At 47.7% G+C, this 12952-nt stretch overlaps 1 protein-coding gene across 1 annotated transcript in view; it reads left to right on the top strand.

The window, feature by feature from the left end:
• LOC138564181 (zinc finger protein ZFP2-like) overlaps positions 1–12952 on the top strand; it is a 61951-nt gene that overhangs the window by 26772 nt on the left and 22227 nt on the right. The window lies entirely within an intron of this gene.

The following is a 12952-nucleotide window of genomic DNA, read 5'->3' as shown; positions in this document are numbered from 1 at the left end:
ACCCTTGATCAGGAAGCAGGAAAAATCCTGACCTAAACTCCCCCGTCAGCTCGGTTTTCCTGGCATTTAAACATAGCCAATTCATGGTCATCCAGTTTTTTTATAACCAGGTAGAGGTCATGCAACCTCTCCTGGTCCTCTGAATAATTTCCGCTAAGTTCCATTGATAGTTGAAAATTATCAGCATAGTAAGTGAAGAAAAACCCCAATCTCTCCAATTCCAAGCACAGGGACTGGATGTATATGTTAAAGAGTCATGGAGATGAAGATACCTCTGTGGGACGGACCCCACAGACAATGGGTTCCGAATCAGACGAGAAATCGCCCCAATAGTCCTGGAACTATGTCCCTCCAGAAACAGCATCATCCACCTAACTGCCTCCCCAGAGAATCCCTCTGACAGCCAATCCCTCAACAAGAGTTTATGGTCCATTAGATCGAAAGCTGCTGATCAATCTAGTAAACTCAGCAGCACCGATCCACTCCTCTCCAACACTGTCAACACCTGTTTTTGGAGGTCGACCAAGGCACTCTCTGTGCCATAGGCACTGGAAACCCGGATTGTTTCTTGTGTAACATGCCTGTGGCCTCCATATGTCATTGGAGCTGCGTGCTGGCCACCTTATCTATCAGCTTAAGAAACAACAAAGTATTTTATATCTAACACACTTACATCTAAGTTTATACCTACTCAAGAACTATGCAATAGCTTATCCCAATTTTTTATAACTAAAATTGGTGATATTAGGTGGAATATCGAGACCTCAACTATCACCCCACCAAATGATACAGTTAGCCACGTACCTTCCATCCCTTTATCTGGTACTAAAGAACGGTACTCTTTCCCTCTGGTTTCAGACGAGACAGTCTTAATGGCGATTCAAAAGATCAAATCATGCTCTCCTTCCGATGCCATTCCGGTGGATATCATGAAGAAAATCGCTCCTGATCTCCTGTCACTGCGGCAGTGAGCAACTCATGTCAGTCGGGGCTAGTCCCACCCAAACTTAAAGCGGACAGAGTTGTCCCCCTACTAAATAAGCCATTACTCGTCCCCACTGTATTGGCTAACTTTCGCCCTATTTCTCTTCCTCCCTTTCTTACAAAACTCATTGAATCTTTGGTATCACCCCTCCTATCTTCATTCCTTGAATCATCTCTCCTCTTGGACCCTGCGCAGTCCGGCTTTAGACCTGGCAGAGGCACAGAGTGTGTACTGGTTTATGTCCAGGACGACATGGCCAGGCTCTTGGACTCAGGTGGGGTGGCTGCTCTGATTGTGTTAGATCTTTCAGCTGCATTCGGCACTGTCGACCACCCCATCCTGTTGTCTCGACTGGCCCAGATAGGTATATCTGGCCAGGGACTAGCCTGGTTTGCGTCGTTCCTGGCGGATCGGACCCAGACTCTCTCCATGCCACCTTTTCTATCTACCCCTTGTCATCTTAGCTGTGGAGTTCCGCAGGGGTCGTCTTTGTCTCCGATCTTATTTAACATCTATATTTGGGCACTTGTGTGTCTCATCCATTCCCACGCCATCAGGTGTTACTCGTACGCCGACGACACTCGGATCCTGATCTGGCTAGATCTTGATCGGGATGAGATGTCGTCGCTCCTGCGGGGATGCCTGGCTGCCTTGGGAACATGGATGAACCTTGATTGGCTCAAATTGAACAGAGATAAGACAGAGGTGTTGGTGGTAGGGTCTCCCTCTGATCGCTCACTCTAGGTTTCCTCTTTCTGGCCTACCTCCCTCAGTGTCCTCCCCTCCCCTGTAAGTAAGGTGAAGAACCTGGGTGGTGGTCTCTCGGCTTCCTGTCCATGGCAAATCAAGTCGCTGCGGTCTGCTAGGTGGGACACTTTCAGCTGAAAGTTCTAAAGAGAGTCCTCCCCCGATCCACGCTCCTCTTCGCCCTCCAGTGGTAGCAGCCCTGATATTATCGCGGCTAGACTACTGTAACTCACTGTATTTGGCCCAGCCAAAGGGCCTCATTCACCGTCTGCAACGCCTCCAGGTTATGGCGGCCCGGGTGGCGACTGGAACCCCGTACAGAGCACACATATGACCGGTCCTGTGTTCATTGCACTGGCTCGCTGTCAACCAGCCAGTTTCAAGGCTCTTTGCATAGTTCACTGCGCCATACATGAACAGGGTGCAGAATTATTGCAAACGAAATTCTTACGCTATTCTCCCAGTCGACAGCTACTCTCTGTCTCCGCCAACCTGCTTACCGTACTTCCCTTCCATCGTATGAGGATCAGAGGTAGGGCTTTTTCCATAGCTGGTGCTAGACTATGGAATGAACGTCCCCTATCAATAAAAAATCCTCTCAAATCATCTGGCTTTCAGGAAAGCTGTTGAAACCCTTCTTTTCTAGCATACGCCAGGCCTTGCTCTACTAGTAGCTGCTGCTATGAATGCCTGTCTATCTCTCCAGCGGCAAGATGCCTCTGGTGGCCGTGCTCTTAAGAAGTAACTGTAACATAACATAATATATAGGCCGCAGGTTTGCTGCATCATTAGGATCCAAGCCCTGTTTTTTTCAAAAGGGGTGTCACTGCAACATCTTTAATAATTTGGGGGTATGACGCAATGATTATGAGAGGCGTTTCCAAATCTACACAGGAATGGTGCAAAAATGCCATAATGTTCTAGGATGACCTTAGATGGCAATAAATCCCCTGGCAAGCTTGTGGGATGCACGGTCTTAAGAATTTCTTCAATTTTTAACGTCGTCCCAGATGAAGTGGTAAAGTGCAGGGGAGGCCCCAGTTTGTTTTTCCCCCTGAAATCGGAGGGCATTTGGTCAGCCACTGTTTCTTGTTGCCCATTCGCTGTGATATCACCCGCCGTTCCAATCTTCAACCTATCCAGCTCTTTACTGATTTTGCCCTGAGCGAGCCCAAGCTTGTCTGCAAATGCATTTTGGACTTGTGTGCAATCTTCCTTTTTGGGGTTTATATTTTGGTTTAGTACTTTAGGCTTTTCCTTTGTTTGATTTCCTGCCTACTTATTTCTTCATTATAATGGTTGCATTTGACTTCTATAATCCTGTCTTTATACTCCTTCTCCCTACGTTTCCATTCTTCTTTATTTGTAGGAATTCTTTCCTTAAGCCATATGTGCCCTGCCTGTCTTTTCCTTGTCTTTAGCTGGACCAAGTCCAGCGAGAACCACTTTTGATGATTGGGAGAGCCCCTAACGCTTCGAGACAGGAGCAAGCCTGTCTAGCAAAATGGCCATGTCTATCAGTGCATCAGGGTGACCCAGCTCATTTGTTTGTGGCATCAGGGCATGTATACATCCTGTGAGGTCATCAGGTGTAATAGCCTGGTAGTTTCTTCCTACAACCTTGCTTCGCAGCTCATGGAGATGCCTAAAAGGTACGGGTAATGGAAAAAATGATCTGACCACACGCAGGGGGTAGTCGTAATACAGTGTTATGTTCTCGGTGGCCAGCCATTCCAAAGTATTTCCCTTTCTATGCGTTGGGTCAGAGTTATGTACGCCAATGTTTCCATTGTTCAGGAGTCTTTCTAATTCCAGTGCTTTCTTATCTCTTGGGTCTCCTCTCCAGAGATTTAAATCACCCAAAAGGATGATGGCACTGTTAGCTTTTTGCATAGAGGATAGCAGATGCGTAAGATCTTCATTAAACAGAGGGGTCTCACCTGGAGGGGTAGGAAATGAATTCTAAAGTTGTGATGAGGAAGGATCCTTGTATGTAATATATCACACCCTTCGCACTCCACCTTCACTGCATACATCCCCAGGTATATTTTACATAAAATAGCTTCCCCGCCGCTCTAACTGTTAACACCCAAAGAAGGCACAGCCGGGGGGAAGTGGAAGGGGGGAGGGAGGGGTCACTGGCTCTGTGACCCCTCCCTCTGTTATACACATTATGTCCATGTCTTTTTCCAAAATAAAGTCGTGAACATCTAAGTTGTGTTTCACTAAAGATCTAGTATTAAGAAGAGCAAGATTCAAAGCATTTATTGGGGGCATCTCCGTAAGCAGCTACTTCAATTTCAGCACCTCACTCTCCCTCACGGAAACGACTCCCTTGGTGGTATGGTATCTTGTGAGTGTACGAGAGGCTGATCTATAAAGATGACCTGCCTCATTGACTCTTGCGCCTCTTCTGGAATGTGGGAAATCCCCTCTCGTGGGCCTTAAAAGCCACTTCACGGGGGAAGGGGGGAATAATTCCAGCAATTATCATATGTGAGAGGTAAAAATCATCAGTTGATAAGACTTGCTGTACTAAGCTGGGTCTGGTTATCCCAATAGCGTGCCCTTCCACCTCCAGGAGCAGCGCCTCTTTTGTCTGTACATGGGCCTTGATAGTGTCCTCACGGTACGGGACAACCCTGGCAGCAGAGATCGAATGTGTGGAAAAGCCATTATTTGGCATAGCACCTGCCCCGGTAGCTAGCATGGCTGCGTCAACCCTACCTTGATATGGAATGGAGCGGTAGTTGGAATCCAGCCTGTTTCTGGCAGCATTGATGGCGGCCAGCACCTCTGCTATCCCCATTCTACCCCGGGGGTAACAGCAGACTAGTTGCACGTCCCTAGCACGGGCCGGCACAGACTGGCTTGACTATTCACGCCGGTTAATTCACGCCTGCAATGCAAATTTGTAGTTCAAAGTACTACAAAAACGCTGGGAACAGTAGTTCAAGTACGGTGCGCGTGCAGAGCAGCAAGCTCTGATTCAAGTCTTCACCGGATTCAGGTAATTTAGCACAGACAGAAGGTTGTAGGCGTTGCAGCCCACTAAATATGCCCACAGGTAGGATAACACAAAGTTTAAAAAAAGCAATGTCATGAGATAAAATCCGGAGTACAAATCTTAAAAATACGATCACAATTAAGAACATTCTAAAAAAGCGTGAAGTGCAATCTAGATTGCTGCTAGATCTTTGCACTGACCTGTGAGCAGCCATCATGTGATTGCCGTTGATCTGTGAGCAGTTATTAGACAGTTTCTATTCGCCAGCTGTTGCCCCATGAGGGCTCTCATGTGCCAATTGTTCACCTTCTCTCATTTCCACATGGCAGGTCAGGGGATAGGTCAGTGCATCGTGGCGTTGCTGCCGGCCATAGTGCTCTGACATGTCTGACTGAGGAAACGTGTGAAGACCTGATCCAGAGGCGTTGGAAGTGGCTCCTGGGAACGAGCCTCGCCCATCGCAGGAGCTACATCTGGGCTCTTAACATTACAGCTATTTCTCGGGATTAAAACATGAATGACTATTAACTGGTAGGTACTAGTGTACTGCTTACCAGCAATTATAGCAATACATATAAGAACAGTTCTCCAGTAAAATAAATACATGGTCTGCATCGGCTGTAAGTAGCACATAGTTAAGAAGAGAAAAACGTTATTCTGAAAAGCTAAAACGAGGATCTGTACACCCACTTATCAAATCATACACATAGAATGTGCAATTTAGCAGCAATGGTGTGATTTTTAAAACCAAATGCTACCCTATTAACAGATCGAAGTAGTACCACAGCTTTTAAAACTGTAGTAATTGTATTTTTGTATTTGTAAAGTGCTTATACACAAGTGAAATGCTTCAAAGCACTTCAAGGCGTTAAGGGAACAAGTGAATACAGTCGTCATTCTTAGGCTTTGAAGATACCGAAGGATCCTAGCAAAAAAAATAACTAGCATACTAGGCCAGAGGCCTTTGAACTAGTGCAAGTGCATGACAGGAAGGAATGAGAGAAGGTGGATGGGGAGGAGGAGAAGAGCATCTAATCAATAAACTACTCTAATAGACCTAATGACTTGTCAGCTAGTGTAGGTGAATGACAGAGTGGGGAGAGGAGTAGGGGGGGAGGGAAAAGGACATACAGAACAATAAGCTCCCATACGAGGCCTGGAGAACATTTCAGATTGATTGGTAGTTGGGTCTTTTTGGAGATGTCCAAGATGTGAGAAGAGAAGGAGAGAGTGGAGTCGAAGATGACCCCCAGATTTATTGCCTTCCTGGTGTGTGAGGGTGCAGGACCAAGAGAGGCCAGCCAAAGCGAAAGTGGGTAAGCGGGAGCAGGGGTCCCAATGAGGATGATCTCTGTCTTACTGGCATTAAGGCAGGGATCATTAGCAGCACACCAGGACTGAATTTTGGCCAGACAGTCAGGAATGAGCGAAGAGGACGACGAGGAGGCCAAGGGTAGCCTGAAAGAGAGTTGTGCGTCATCCGCATAACACTGGAAGTTAGAGGTGAAAGAAGAGATCAAGTGGGCCAAATGGGCCATGTAGACATTGAAAAACCAGGGGGATAGATTCGATCCCTGGGGAACACCACAAGTAGAGAGAGTGATAGTGGAGAGAACAGACCCAATTTCTACCTGGGAAGGACGGCGGGGAGAAAGGATGCAAGCCGGGCCAGGGCCTGCTCTGTGATTCCCAGGATGTCATGTGAGGACAGAGGGAGAGTTAGTCAAGGCTTGAGAGCAGGTCTTCACGGGTGTTCAGAATAGCAGTTTCCGTGCCTCTTGATGCTCTAAAGCCAGACTGATGGTCATGGAGACAACCAACAGATTCAGTGTGGAGGGTAAGCTGGGATCCAGGAGTTTGCCCACGAAAGGAGTGATAGAGATCGGGTGATAGTTTGCCAGAATAGAAGGGTCGGCAGAGGGTTTCTTGAGAGAGTGTGTACAAGCGAATGCTTGAGAGAAATTGGGAGGATTCCAGTGGCGAAGGAGAGGTTGCAGAGGTCTGCCAAGGCTGGAGCTAGAGAGTCAATGTTGTCCTTGATTGTTTTGGAGGGGCAGGAACCCACCTGTTTGGAAGAGGTTTTCATAGACCAGACTTGTATAGAAACCTCCTCGGGTGTGACGGGGGAGAGGGAGGAGAGAAGAGGGGCCCTGGTGAGGGCGGCCAAGGTGGTGTGTGGGCGTGCGCGGGGGGGTGGAGTGGGGGAGTGGGGGAGAGGGGGTGAGTGGGTGAGTGGGTGAGGGGGAGAGGGGGAGAGAGAGAAAAAACTTGTGTTTTGGCAGTGAAGTGTGCAGTGCAGCCAGGGCTTCGCGAAGGGCCTGGGGGGGGGGGTGCAGTAGAGGATGAGGCTGCAGTAGGGTTGGCCAGTTCCTTGCAGACCTTGAACGGTTTGGCTGTGTTGTTGGATGCCGAGGAGATGCAGGCTTGAATATGGACTCTTTTCTTGGATCGGACGCAGAGTCTGTATTCCCTTTGCAGAAGGCAGCAGGCCAGCTTATCAGAGGGTGCTTCTGAAGATCCACATTTCCGTTCACTGCCCTGCACTTGCGTTTAAGGGCAGCCAGATTAGTCGTACCAAGAGTTTCACTTTTTGGCAGGCTTCAGGCGGACCCTCATGGCAGGGGCGAGGATGTTGAGAGTGTTGGAGATGGAAAAGTGAAATTTAGAGAGGGCTGTGTCAGGGTGGGAGTCAGCCGCAGGAGTAAGAGGAGAGTAAGTAGAGGCAAAGGCAGCCACTGACACTCTTTTCACAAGTCGGGTGACCATGAAGGTGGGAGGCAGTGCAGGGTGTGCCAGTGCCAAAGGAGAAGAAAGCTTCAAGTGAAAGGAGAGAAGAGAGTGATCGGTTCATGAGTGAGGTAGTGAGAGGGATAGAGAGAGAGGGATGTCTGTGGAGATGAGAGCATCCAAGGTGTGGCCGGCAGTGTGCATCGGGCCAGAGGTTATGATGGAGAGAGAGGGAGAGAGTTCCATAGGTTGCGGAAAGCTCCTGAGGAGTCGGGAGAGTCCAGATGGATGTCTGGACCTTCAGAGCAAAAACAAAGTCCTGGCTCGCCAACAAGAACTCCACCACTATCTGACACTCTACTTAATGCTCTCGATTTCTCTGCCGACCGCCATGTAACCTAGTCAACTGCACTTACTGTTATAATCTTGTATGTATATACTCTGCTGTAACTTCCTCTATGTCTCGGGCGCCCAGTTACCACAGGGTTCGGCGCGCAGTATAAATAAATAAAGAAATTAAAGTGTAACTAAACTTAAGTTCCCCCAGCAGGAGGAGTTGGGAGGAGGAAAGGCGAGAAGATGCCAATTCAACCCATTCCGAGGGAGACAGGGTGGGCTGGCCCGGCGGCCGTTAGAAGGTGGCCAGAGTAAGAGAGGAGACAGGCGAGAGGGAGAGCCTGCAGACCAGGCATTCGAAAGAGGAATAGACCTGAGTGGGAATGGTGGTAACCAGGACCCACTCAGGAAAGATCATGGCAACTCCCCCTCCTGGTTTTTTGGGCCTGGGCTTAGAGAGGATCTTGTAGCTTTCAGGGAGAAGTGTGTAAAAACTTGGGAAAGAGCTGTTCTTAAACCAGGTCTTAGTGAGAGCAAGAACATCAAGGTCCAGGTGTTCAAGGAGGTGGCAGATGTCGGAGCAGTGCTTGGCTGCTGAGCGAGAGTTAAGTGTGGCAACGTGTAGCAGATTGCCGTTTTTGAAAGATTTACGGGTGGATTCAGGGGACAAAGTTCCCCCTGTAAGCGGCGAGGGTGCCTGAGAGATGGAGGCAGAGGGGCCGAAGGGAGTGCCAGCAAGGGGCCGGGGACAGTGGTAGATGGCAAGGGAGCCAGTGAAGAAGGGGCCACAGGGTGGCATGGAAGCCCCAGATGCGTCAGCTGTGGGTGGTAAGGGCACCAGCGTGGGAGAGACTGACAAGGTTGTCAGTGTAGAGAGTGTGGGCAAGAGAGCCAGGTTAGTAGGTGATGTCAAAGGAGCCATAGTAAGAGAGGCGGTGGGGCCAGGTGGAGGCAAGGAAGTGAAGGTGTGCCTAGCAGGCAGGGGTGCCAGGGAGGCTGTAGGTGCAGTTGGCAAGGGAGCCAGCAAGGAGGAAAGTGGAAAGTTGATAAGACGAGGGAGGAGCTTATCAAAAAGGAGAAGGTTGGGTTGAGGCCCTTGTACCATTTTGATAGAAATTTATGATGACCCTGGAAGTCGAGAAGAAGGCAAGAAGGAGCTCCCAGCGGGTGTCACCATTGATGTGTGAGGGGGAGAGGGAGGGGGAGAGGGAGGGGGAGGGGGAGAGGGAGAGGGAGAGGGAGTGGGAGGGGAGAGGGAGGGGGAGGGGGAGAGGGAGAGGGAGAGAAGGAACTGCAAAGAGGATGCCAGTGAGAGTGTCTCTGGCGGAAGCACTGATGTATGTGTCAACGATAGGAAGGCCTGCGCTGGTGCCAAGTGGGTCCCTCTTGAGTTTCCTCCAGCCAGGCTTGGTGAACGGTGATGGATAAGAGATAGAAAAGCAGTTGGAGAAGATAGGAGAGATAGCGCCATTGTGAGCGGGCACAGAGTATGGTGCTCTTAACCAGGCTGAGCTGCTGGGACACAGGGGGGGAGTTGACAGGAGGGTGCCGTGCACAAAGGAAGCAACAATAGGAATGGGAGAAACAGAAATAGTACAGGGGGCAAGGGAGTGGGTAGGATTTTTCAACTCGCAGAACAAATACATAACGAACACATCAATACAGAATGAATGCACACCTAAATAAAAATGTTTAACTGACAACAATAATACAGGATGAATGCACACCTATAAATGAATGTTGTGATACAGGTATTACAGCACAGCAGTACAGAAGTGGGGGCAATGGGATGATAGCTCAAGAATGTAGAAGGCAGACTAAAAAGGAAATTTGTGAAGTACAAAGAGAAATATGCAACAGGGATAGGCCAATGAGAATTCCTCTGAGGCAGAGGGTAAGAGTCAAGGAGAGATGAGGTGGGCAAAAGAGCAACACTCAGCACTCACGTGATGGCTGGAGGGATGCCACTGTCCAGGGGCGCAAGGAAAAAGTACCCAACATAATGCAAGTCTTTGCCAGTAGTAAGGAGGGGGCCTGCATGCCCAGACAGGCACAGATAGGGCCTTAGATGAGGGCCCTAGATGAGGGCCTTAGACGCAGGTGCCAGCTCCCGCCTCCCTGTGCACCAGATTGGGTGAAAATGATTACTGTGGCCTATCACAGGGGCCAGGCTACAAACAAAGGAAAGGTTCCATTACAGGGTGCAGGAGCGGACATCTTGGAGAGTGGCATAAACACAGGAAGCATTCAAGAGGTCCCCGAAAAAATGTCTCATTTAGCAACTAAACCAGCAGGAAGCATAAACAACAAGATACGTTGTGTTGCGTGCCTGGTAGAAAAATATGCTAACAACACAATGGTCTTGACAAATACAGCGCTATCATCCCCACTCACTCAAGATGTCCGGTGCCCATAGGAAACAGCGATCAGTAGGGATTACGCCACTAACCTAACAGCTGGGTCTGCGTTTTTTCTCTTTTTTTTTTTTTTTTTTTTTTCTCTATTTTCAATTTTATATCCACCACACACTTTAGGAACATTAGCTGACCTAGAACCGTCTATAATTAACACTCTGGGGGTTTTCCTTGGCACACAGCGTGATTATGCGGCCATGTCATTTTCCTTTTTATAGACAGCACCCGCATACTGAGTCCATAACCATTTCTGCACTAGATATAGCACACACTCATTGTGCGTTGCTCTCAAAGTCGTGCACACCTAGGTTTTGTGCAGGTCCTGGTTTTTCCCGCCAGCCCCCGTTTAGCCTGGCTTTGCGCAGACTACGCACCAATCGCACGAACACTACAACCATGCCTCCCTCTTTGCAGCATTTTTTAAATTTTTATGCTTCGGGCATTGACGGCCCTCTGGTCCTACTCCCCTCCACCCTTCGTGGAAGCGTTCCATTTGCTGCATGTCGGATGACACGCCACGAGGGGAGCGCCATGGCTCACCCGATCAGGATTATCCGCGGGTATGTTTACCCGTGGTCGTCATGGCCATGGTTTCACTTTTTGGCAGCTCTCGCTTCCAGAGACGCTGCGCCATGCAGCCCAAGACGAACGCCTGAATTCATGCAAGTAAGTTGCATTAAATGCGCTTCGTTCGTACCACGCTTCCCAGTCCGTGCACCTTAGTTAGGCTCAGACTTTTTAACCAAGAATTGTTGCCTTCTGCTCATTCCTTATACGCGCCTCAACAACACAGTAATCTCCACGATATGCGCTTTTCACGCACATGTTACAGGTATACACTTGTTTCCCCCATCGGCTCATTTATTGCCGCCCAGATATCTATACCAATGATGGATATTTTCACTTACTCCTGGACTGGATAAGTCTTTGGTAAGAATTATGCTCCACACTCATGGAGTCTTTCCTTTTTTAATGAAGCATCCTCTGGGAGCTTATTGAATCATCATTTTATATTCGAGGTTACCCCTTTACTTCACACTTCATTTGTTATTTATAGATGGAGATCCCAGGACCACAACGTACTCCTTCACACGTCCTGATGAAGGCCTGCTCATAAAGCTGCATCTTACAGCTCTCTTCTAGGCCGAAACACTGTTGTGTCGACGATAATACATTCTAAACAGTGCACAGCTCAAGCATTGCTGTTGTTCTTTGTGTTGTATGTCCATAAAATTGGGTTTATGTTCATTCTGTAACTGCACAATTGAAATAATTGACCAATATTAGCAGTTCTTTGTTATGTTTTTCATTGAAATCCAGTTCTATCCACTGGATTATACTTACCTGTATTGTCTTCCAAATATCCCTGGGTGCTCTATCCCCACCATCGTTATTCATCATCGTGATCAATGCATGCGTTGGATCTGTTTTTTCGGTTCGAACGCTCCTTGAAATGTCAAATAGTCTAGATTGCCATAGATGACTGGCGTTAGCTTCGATGTCCAAACGTTCCTGTAATTTCTTCATGCATGTCTCTTGCAGATTTGTATTTCGACTATATCAATGCAAGTAGATTGGCTTGATCTTTTATTGTCTCTGTTAGCGTCTCTTGCAATTTCATGTATGGGATCAATGATTGTGATGTTGTTGTTAGCATTTTTTGAAGATCTAGCATTGACGTAGGGATTGATGCCATTTCGTTGTTGTGTGCATTCTCAAATCCACATATATTCGGTGTTGAAGACTCTTCTGGAAGGAACGATGTGTTGCCCTTATACAGTCGTTCTTCTATATATAGGTCACCATTCACTGGAATTCTCTGTTTGTAGTTGTCCTTCTTTTTGCTGCAGGCTTGTTTTTTAGTTGACAGTTGTTCAGGGATGATTGTGTCGTTTGCATCTGTCGTCCGCATCTGTCGTCCGAAGTGGTTGTCTGTTTCCGAATACTTCCCTTCTTTTTTTCTTGGTTTCTCATTTGGTTTTCGATTTCAGGTATGTCTAATGAGAGTTGCGCTGCTTTTGGATTCATTTGCTCAGATGTCTTGTTCACTGGGAGTTGTGAGTGTCTTCGACTCTCGTATAGAGATTGCCATTTTCTTCTTGCCTTTTTTGCTTCTTATTGCTGGGTTAACTCTTCTGCCTCGTTTGAGTGCATTTCCTCTTGTTGATCTGCTTCAATTCCATGGGGTGGACCATTATTATGTATTCTCGTTTCTGATTCCTTCTGTTTACTTGCTATTGTCATGATGCTGTCCTTCTTCTTTATTGAAGTGATTGGTTTCATCAGGTTAGCGCCCTTGCCTGATTCATCGAGCTTTGTTATCTTTATGCCATTCTTTATTGGCGTTTGTTTCACAGTTCTCTGTTTTTGATCTATTGTGCCTCTTTCTTCCGTATCTCTTGAATCTTGAACTTGGGTCGTTGCCTTTGTTTTTCCTAGGTCGGTGTCTCCTTTTGTCGGAGTTATTAGTTTTTGAGCCTCCATCTGGGTCTGGACTTTCTCTATCATGTACTTTCGCAGTGTCTTTTACCAATAGCGTGTCGCTCGTGTTATGGGACATGTTTTGGTTTAGAGCTTTTATACTCACTTTCTATGTCCGTGTCTCCATTGTCTAGTAGTGAGGTGTCACATAAAGATGCTTTGTTTTTTTCCTGCTCCTTTAAGTTTTTCCTCTTTGTATTCAGTGTGCCGGTGTTCTTATTTCGCAGTGTGGTCTGCGGTGGAGTCATTTCTCGA

Source organism: Ambystoma mexicanum, chromosome 1p (assembly GCF_040938575.1).
Source record: "Ambystoma mexicanum isolate Mex_15411 chromosome 1p, UKY_AmexF1_1, whole genome shotgun sequence".
In the NCBI taxonomy this organism is placed as follows: domain Eukaryota; kingdom Metazoa; phylum Chordata; class Amphibia; order Caudata; family Ambystomatidae; genus Ambystoma; species Ambystoma mexicanum.
Note: the sequence above shows the minus strand (reverse complement) of the source record. Positions and strands in the feature narration are given on the sequence as shown.